At 33.3% G+C, this 9,955-nt stretch overlaps 1 pseudogene; it reads left to right on the forward strand.

The window, feature by feature from the left end:
• Window positions 1-5,133: 5,133 nt before the first annotated feature.
• On the forward strand, window positions 5,134-9,168 carry LOC138316825 (uncharacterized; annotated as a pseudogene).
• Window positions 9,169-9,955: the final 787 nt, after the last annotated feature.

A 9,955-nucleotide genomic window follows, 5' to 3' on the forward strand; every position in this document is an offset into this window, starting at 1 on the left:
ATAGAAAATAATGACCAGATAGCAGGAGATACTTATAGAAAATAATGACCAGAAAGCAGGAGATACTAATAGAAAATAATGACCAGAAAGCAGGAGATACTTATAGAAAATAATGACAAGAAAGCAGGAGATACTAATAGAAAATAATGACCAGAAAGCAGGAGATATTAATAGAAAATAATGACCAGATAGCAGGAGATACTAATAGAAAATAATGACCAGAAAGCAGGAGATATTAATAGAAAATAATGACCAGATAGCAGGAGATACTAATAGAAAATAATGACCAGAAAGCAGGAGATACTAATAGAAAATAATGACCAGATAGCAGGAGATACTAATAGAAAATAATGACCAGAAAGCAGGAGATACTAATAGAAAATAATGACCAGATAGCAGGAGATACTAATAGAAAATAATGACCAGATAGCAGGAGATACTAATAGAAAATAATGACCAGATAGCAGGAGATACTAATAGAAAATAATGACCAGAAAGCAGGAGATACTAATAGAAAATAATGACCAGATAGCAGGAGATACTAATAGAAAATAATGACCAGATAGCAGGAGATACTAATAGAAAATAATGACCAGAAAGCAGGAGAGATACTAATAGAAAATAATGACCAGAAAGCAGGAGATACTAATAGAAAATAATGACCAGAAAGCAGGAGATACTAATAGAAAATAATGACCAGAAAGCAGGAGATACTAATAGAAAATAATGACCAGATAGCAGGAGATACTAATAGAAAATAATGACCAGATAGCAGGAGATACTAATAGAAAATAATGACCAGATAGCAGGAGATACTAATAGAAAATAATGACCAGATAGCAGGAGATATTAATAGAAAATAATGACCAGATAGCAGGAGATACTAATAGAAAATAATGACCAGATAGCAGGAGATATTAATAGAAAATAATGACCAGATAGCAGGAGATACTAATAGAAAATAATGACCAGATAGCAGGAGATATTAATAGAAAATAATGACCAGAAAGCAGGAGATACTAATAGAAAATAATGACCAGAAAGCAGGAGATACTAATAGAAAATAATGACCAGAAAGCAGGAGATACTAATAGAAAATAATGACCAGATAGCAGGAGATACTAATAGAAAATAATGACCAGATAGCAGGAGATATTAATAGAAAATAATGACCAGATAGCAGGAGATACTAATAGAAAATAATGACCAGATAGCAGGAGGTATTAATAGAAAATAATGACCAGATAGCAGGAGATACTTATAGAAAATAATGACCAGATAGCAGGAGATACTAATAGAAAATAATAACCAGAAAGCAGGAGATACTAATAGAAAATAATGACCAGAAAGCAGGAGATACTAATAGAAAATAATGACCAGATAGCAGGAGATACTAATAGAAAATAATGACCAGATAGCAGGAGATACTAATAGAAAATAATGACCAGATAGCAGGAGATACTTATAGAAAATAATGACCAGATAGCAGGAGATACTAATAGAAAATAATGACCAGATAGCAGGAGATACTAATAGAAAATAATGACCAGAAAGCAGGAGATACTAATAGAAAATAATGACCAGATAGCAGGAGATACTTATAGAAAATAATGACCAGATAGCAGGAGATACTAATAGAAAATAATGACCAGATAGCAGGAGATATTAATAGAAAATAATGACCAGATAGCAGGAGATACTAATAGAAAATAATGACCAGATAGCAGGAGATACTAATAGAAAATAATGACCAGAAAGCAGGAGATACTAATAGAAAATAATGACCAGAAAGCAGGAGATATTAATAGAAAATAATGACCAGATAGCAGGAGATACTAATAGAAAATAATGACCAGATAGCAGGAGATACTAATAGAAAATAATGACCAGATAGCAGGAGATACTAATAGAAAATAATGACCAGATAGCAGGAGATACTAATAGAAAATAATGACCAGAAAGCAGGAGATACTAATAGAAAATAATGACCAGAAAGCAGGAGATATTAATAGAAAATAATGACCAGATAGCAGGAGATACTAATAGAAAATAATGACCAGATAGCAGGAGATACTAATAGAAAATAATGACCAGATAGCAGGAGATATTAATAGAAAATAATGACCAGATAGCAGGAGATACTAATAGAAAATAATGACCAGAAAGCAGGAGATACTAATAGAAAATAATGACCAGATAGCAGGAGATACTAATAGAAAATAATGACCAGATAGCAGGAGATACTAATAGAAAATAATGACCAGATAGCAGGAGATATTAATAGAAAATAATGACCAGAAAGCAGGAGATACTAATAGAAAATAATGACCAGAAAGCAGGAGATATTAATAGAAAATAATGACCAGATAGCAGGAGATACTAATAGAAAATAATGACCAGAAAGCAGGAGATATTAATAGAAAATAATGACCAGATAGCAGGAGATACTAATAGAAAATAATGACCAGATAGCAGGAGATATTAATAGAAAATAATGACCAGATAGCAGGAGATACTAATAGAAAATAATGACCAGATAGCAGGAGGTATTAATAGAAAATAATGACCAGATAGCAGGAGATACTTATAGAAAATAATGACCAGATAGCAGGAGATATTAATAGAAAATAATGACCAGATAGCAGGAGATATTAATAGAAAATAATGACCAGATAGCAGGAGACGCTAATAGAAAATAATGACCAGATAGCAGGGGATACTAATAGAAAATAATGACCAGATAGCAGGAGATATTAATAGAAAATAATGACCAGATAGCAGGAGATACTAATAGAAAATAATGACCAGATAGCAGGAGATATTAATAGAAAATAATGACCAGATAGCAGGAGATATTAATAGAAAATAATGACCAGATAGCAGGAGATACTAATAGAAAATAATGACCAGATAGCAGGAGATATTAATAGAAAATAATGACCAGATAGCAGGAGATACTAATAGAAAATAATGACCAGAAAGCAGGAGATACTAATAGAAAATAATGACCAGAAAGCAGGAGATACTAATAGAAAATAATGACCAGATAGCAGGAGATACTAATAGAAAATAATGACCAGATAGCAGGAGATATTAATAGAAAATAATGACCAGATAGCAGGAGATATTAATAGAAAATAATGACCAGATAGCAGGAGATATTAATAGAAAATAATGACCAGAAAGCAGGAGATACTAATAGAAAATAATGACCAGATAGCAGGAGATACTAATAGAAAATAATGACCAGATAGCAGGAGATATTAATAGAAAATAATGACCAGATAGCAGGAGATATTAATAGAAAATAATGACCAGATAGCAGGAGATATTAATAGAAAATAATGACCAGAAAGCAGGAGATATTAATAGAAAATAATGACCAGATAGCAGGAGATATTAATAGAAAATAATGACCAGAAAGCAGGAGATACTAATAGAAAATAATGACTAGATAGCAGGAGATATTAATAGAAAATAATGACCAGATAGCAGGAGATACTTATAGAAAATAATGACCAGAAAGCAGGAGATACTAATAGAAAATAATGACCAGATAGCAGGAGATACTAATAGAAAATAATGACCAGATAGCAGGGGATACTCATAGAAAATAATGACCAGATAGCAGGAGATATTAATAGAAAATAATGACCAGAAAGCAGGAGATATTAATAGAAAATAATGACCAGATAGCAGGAGATACTAATAGAAAATAATGACCAGAAAGCAGGAGATACTAATAGAAAATAATGACCAGATAGCAGGAGATATTAATAGAAAATAATGACCAGAAAGCAGGAGATACTAATAGAAAATAATGACCAGATAGCAGGAGATACTAATAGAAAATATTTTCGTCAATACGGCGGAAACATATATCAACCCGCTCTCGTGTACGAATGATAAGCCTGATCTACCCTGATTTAATCTCACTTATTATTGTATTAATAGCGAGGTAGATTGTATAACCATTGAAAATATGTGAAATGTTTAAACTAGATTGTATAACCATTGAAAATATGTGAAATGTTTAAACTCCTTTTTACACCTAATAGAGACCCACTCATCTAGTCAGCCGTGTCCATAGCAGCGTTAAAGTAGTCACATATTCGTGTCAAATTGAGACAATAGCCAGGATAACAATGTAAGTTTGTAGAAATGTCAAATTGAGACAATAGCCAGGATAACAATGTAAGTTTGTAGAAATGTCAAATTGAGACATTAGCCAGGATAACAATGTAAGTTTGTAGAAATGTCAAATTGAGACAATAGCCAGGATAACAATGCAAGTTTGTAGAAATGTCAAATTGAGACGATAGCCAGGATAACAATGTAAGTTTGTAGAAATGTCAAATTGAGACAATAGCCAGGATAACAATGTAAGTTTGTAGAAATGTCAAATTGAGACAATAGCCAGGATAACAATGTAAGTTTGTAGAAATGTCAAATTGAGACGATAGCCAGGATAACAATGTAAGTTTGTAGAAATGTCAAATTGAGACAATAGCCAGGATAACAATGTAAGTTTGCAGAAATGTCAAATTGAGACAATAGCCAGGATAACAATGTAAGTTTGTAGAAATGTCACAGAACGCATCAGTCTTCCATTGTTCATAAACTATTTTTACTAATAGAGTACTTCAAGGTACAATTCAAATACGAAATAACCCATGTAAGACATGTACTTGTCAAGGTACACATCTACAACATTCTTTGGCATAAAATGAGAATGTAGAATGTTTCATATAATTGAGCACTGGTATTTCGTGTAATACTGGCTATTTCCTCGATAGAATTTAAACATTATTTTCACAAATATGACTGGTTTTTACTATAAAAGATACAAACAACGGATTTGTGTTGAAAATATTATGTAATTTTTCATGTATGGAAAATTGACTTCCAGTCGTGGATTTCTTCGAATTTATTTCAAAATGGCGGGATAGAATAGTTGTAAAATTGCAAGAAAAGTCGAGGTATGAAAGAAAAATACTCTTTCATAAGTGGATATGAAGGATTGGGATATTCTACCCTCGGGATCACAAAATGTTGCAACACCCTCGGCAAGCCTCGGGTTTTACTACATTTTGTGACCCTTGGGTAGAATATCCCTATCCTTCATACTCACATATGAAAGAGTCTTATAGTCCATACCGGTATGGAGGGGCAAAACTGAAGTTACCTGACATGGAAGTAAAAGGCATAGGTATGTGTTCACAAACTAGACTATATTCTGTAATACGATGTTAAACTTAAAGAAACGACACTTACGGTTTACATTTGAAAACTAACAACTCTGTTTACCAAATTCCGAACCCAATATTAAGGTTAATAAGAAAATAAAACACAAAGGTGATTATAATTATCCATTTTTCAGTATTATTGGCAAACGGTGAAATTATCCTACAGAGGAACGGGGTATTTGCGAACTTACTCCCTAACGACCATTTGACCACTGTCGGACCAGTAAAGTCCGTACTTCAGTGTAGTTCTATGTGCCAACAGGCTAGTTGTATGTCAATGGTGTACGAGGACACAGGACGGATCTGTCACCTCCACAATAGGATCATCACAAATACTTCAGATTGTTCCTGGAGACCAAACACGTCATACTTCTCAGGTATATCTCATATCCACTTAGGTGTAACAAACAACAATGTGTTATGTAACTCGCAAATAAATTAGCCAATAATAACGAACACAATCTGGTTAAAAATACGTCAAAAATATATAAATTATTTTCGTATCTTTTGAAGCATATAGTCAATAAATACTGATTTTTCTTTACTAAGATGCTTTTTCTGGTGGATATCTACAAGTTCAAAGTGGATAGGTACATTGTATTGTCTCAAAATAACACCGGTTGTGCATATAAACATTCGGTTTTCCAAGTTCAGACTGCTGTAGAATTACTAAAAAGCTCATCATACCATGTCAATTATTTGATTTTAAACTGGACATCGGATTTTTATCTAAGATAACAGACATAGCGTATTTGGCATTTTGAAGTTTAACTTCGAAAGATAGAACTCAGTAAATCCTTCCCTTGCGTGTTACCTATACACTCTTTGTATAATCTTAGACGAACAATAAAAGAGGGATCAATGACTATGGCTTTTAAATACTAACGTATCAAAGAGTTGCCTCCCGTTTGCTAAGCAATCGGAGCTATGCCCGTGGAAGTAGTAACAATTTCAATATTACGAGTATTAGTATTGATACTAATAGGGCTGTGCTAGAGGTAGCATAAATAATTGAGTGACTAGGGTTCACAGGTAATCCTGAAACCAAGCAAAGGTCAAATAAAGATACAAATATATGACAGACCAAAAGGTCCTATTTAGGTCATAAAAGCGAACTGATAATATATGAAGCATTTCCTCTGTTTTGTTTTAATAATATCATTATCACTATGGTGTAATACAGGTATGCAACAATACACCGAACAATGTTTTGTGATGAGAGTACACTCAGACTCGTGTGTTACATTTTCTCTATTTTCATAATATTAAAAAAGATTTGTTTTCCATATTAATCCTTATATGGAATCTAGGATTTTTTTAATTCAACGAAACGTGGTAGCAATAATCTGTATACAGTACATGTGTGCTAGCTACAATATTGTAGCTCAAAAGACTTTTAGACAGAGAGTGGTGTCTTTAAAAAGGTATAGTAGTCCGGGTATGTAAATTTGCTCTACAGGTGTGCGTAGTCTATATCCTTACACGATACACCAATTTTTGAGAGTGATCACCCTTTGTTACGTTACGGTCGACCGATTACTTCATCTTAACTACTAGGAGATAGGGGGATCAACTAAACTTATTGACTTATTAGCAATAATCCTTATTCAGTGTAGATGTGCGTAATCAATATCGTGCAAGATACATTCACCTTTTTTTTAGACATTTAGTCATTTCATTGCAAGAGGGCGAAGGGGATGATAACGGTTGCCCTTTGACGACAAGTTCTACTTGAATCAATTGTATAATTGTAATCACTTATATTTTTATGTCATTTTTTAAAGTTGTGAGCGGGATCGTTAATGGTTACGACTGTGATATAATTACGGACAGCTGCCTGAAGAAGTTGCCTAGTGCCATGTCCTGGTCAGATGGTAGTGTACAATGTGCTGCTGAAGGAGCGGTACTACTCCATATTGACAGTGTTAGTAAACAACAGGCTGTCCAACACTACATGATAGAACGAGGTAAATGCAGCTACAGGGAAGTATCTTTTGAGTATGGTGAGGTTAGATGAATGTTTATGATTAATTGAGTTTGAGGAATGCCATATTTTAAGTTCTAGCAGAGTTTATGTATGATACTGTAACTTGTGAATATTTGCATTCGTTTCCTTGGAGATTTTCAGCGAGTGAGATCGTAACTGATGGTAAATCGATCTCAATAACTGAAAATGTTTTTAAATACAGTAATATAATATTTTGTAGAGAATACACGACAAAAAAGGCAGTCTTTTATATAGTGACGTTTCGGTGACGTTACATATTGACATTGACGCGAAAATAGCCATGTTTGTTTTCGTTACATATTGACATTGACGCGAAAATAGCCATGTTTGTTTTCTTCTTTTCTTTATTAAGATGTAAGAGATGTTTTCACTGAACTGAGGATGTTACGCATCAGGATGTGCTGTCCGTTTATGTCTCAGCTCATTTTACGTGTTTCACATTTGCTTTGGGAATAAAACTGGTGTAGAGAATTATTTTGTGTATTAAATGTAACTTATAATGATATATATATATATATAATGATGGTTTTGTTATTGGATCGTTTTGTGGCTCAGTTTTCATCGTTCACCGCTTGGGTTTGGTTTCGTACTAAAATTGGTGTAGAGAATTATTTTGTGTATTAAATGTAGCTTATAATGATATGTAATAATGGTTTTGTTTTTGGATCGTTTTGTGTCTCAGTTTTCATCGTTCACCGTTTGGTTTCGGTTTCATGATAAAATTAGTAGTAAAAGGTCAATTCCCACGCGTTACCGGATGAATACCATTTTAATCTAAATCAGCCAATCACAATGCAAATACGTTATATTACACATGTGTAATTATATAAGTTTCTTTTATATGTGGATATTCTACGGAGGGTCCAAAATGTTCTTTACAACATCCCTATCCTTCATATCCACATATGAAAGCGATCACAAAATACGATGTTTACAATATTTTGTGATCCCGAAGGAAGAATATAACAATCCTTCATATCCACTTAAGAAAGAGTATTTTGCTCTCCGTCATAGAAGTTATATTGCAATATGATGATTTTCCGCTGTTTCAAATAAATTCGAATTTATCGCGAGTGCAAGTCAGTTCTCATATATGAAAATGTCGTACTATTTTTTACAAAAAATCCCGTTGTTTGTTACTTTTCAAGTAAACCAATCTAGGTTTCTGAAAAAAATGTCAAAATTGTACCGAGAAAATAGTAATTTTGTTGACGCTGTGACGTCACGATGCTTTATTGCATGGTTAGCCATTTAATACAGCCTCGAGTGACATGAGTGTATTGTCCGAGACCAACCAGTATTACACTTGTAGGTGTAAGAGAAATGAAATTTACGCAGTGTCTTTGTTACATGGGACAGCACGAAAGTCATATCATAAAACAGATTAATTTGTTCACAATACAATTTCAGCTGCATCATTTCGTTTCCTATAAATATAAGAATACTGACACGCTGTGCATTCAATTGTTAATATTTTGTAAATGTCTAGATCGATCTTCCTATAATATCACGGGGTTACGTTGATGAGACTCGAATACTCAGACGTACGAAGATGACGATGTATCGGTTCACATCATTTCCAGAGTCAAAATAACGTTTACATAATTGTTCCTTATGTAACACAATCCTTACTAAAACAGATTCTAAGTATTGAATACTTGTTGAATAACTCTATCTTTCACATTTCTATCCAGGACTAGTTTATATCTGGTTGGGGATCAATGACTTTTCTCAGGCTGGTGTATGGAAAACAGGACGGCACACGTATAGCAACTTACTTAAACTTCGATGCTGAACAACCCGAGAACTATCCTTCAAACCAGGACTGTGGCGTCATTAAAAGTTCTATTTGATATAAGTGGGATGACGTGGTATGTTCAACGCAACGCAATACTGTTTGCGAGATGAAAAAAGGCGGGGAATTCATAACTGATATAATCGTCAAATCTTTGTCTGTCATACATTTGGCTGTAAATTCCAAATGATAGCAACATTATATTGTTTAAGGCTTCTGGGATTTTGACTCACGACAAATGTTTTTTTTTCTGTTAAACGGATTACTTTCTTTAGTTTTGTGGTTTTGTGACATTTTCGAACAATGAACACTTCAAATGCATTAAACCATTCATGATTACAAACATGTAAAAAAATTATTTACATATCCGTAACCTCATCATGCAAGAAGGCATAAAAAAGCAAGATACATTACTGTTAAATGTTGATTTGCTGCAGCTTTATGTACCATGCTATTTTTTCGGGGGGGGGGGGGTATTTTAACTCTGAATTCCATGACATGTATCAATGCCCTTACATTTATTTAATGTCGTATAGTGTATAACAGGGTAGCGTTAGCATTGTAGCGCTATTATTGCGACAACATACCGAATCGAAATACACTCAAATCTTTCTTAACAAAACGCTGACAGAGATGAGGGTAAAGGAAAAATAATTCTACTAACCTTGGCTACTAAAAAAAGGTGTAAAATGAAGAACCAAAAATATGAATTTCACAGTGTTTTATTTCTGTTGTAACTAATGTTTATAAGTACATGTTTGTCTGTCCATATTGCTTCAATTATGTGTTGTAACTAATGTTTATAAGTACATACATGTTTGTCTGTCCATAGTGCTTTAATTCTGTGTTGTAACTAATGTTTATAAGTACATGTTTGTCTGTCCATTGTGCTTTAATTCTGTGTTG

The sequence above is a fragment of the Argopecten irradians genome, chromosome 2 (genome assembly GCF_041381155.1).
Source record: "Argopecten irradians isolate NY chromosome 2, Ai_NY, whole genome shotgun sequence".
In the NCBI taxonomy this organism is placed as follows: domain Eukaryota; kingdom Metazoa; phylum Mollusca; class Bivalvia; order Pectinida; family Pectinidae; genus Argopecten; species Argopecten irradians.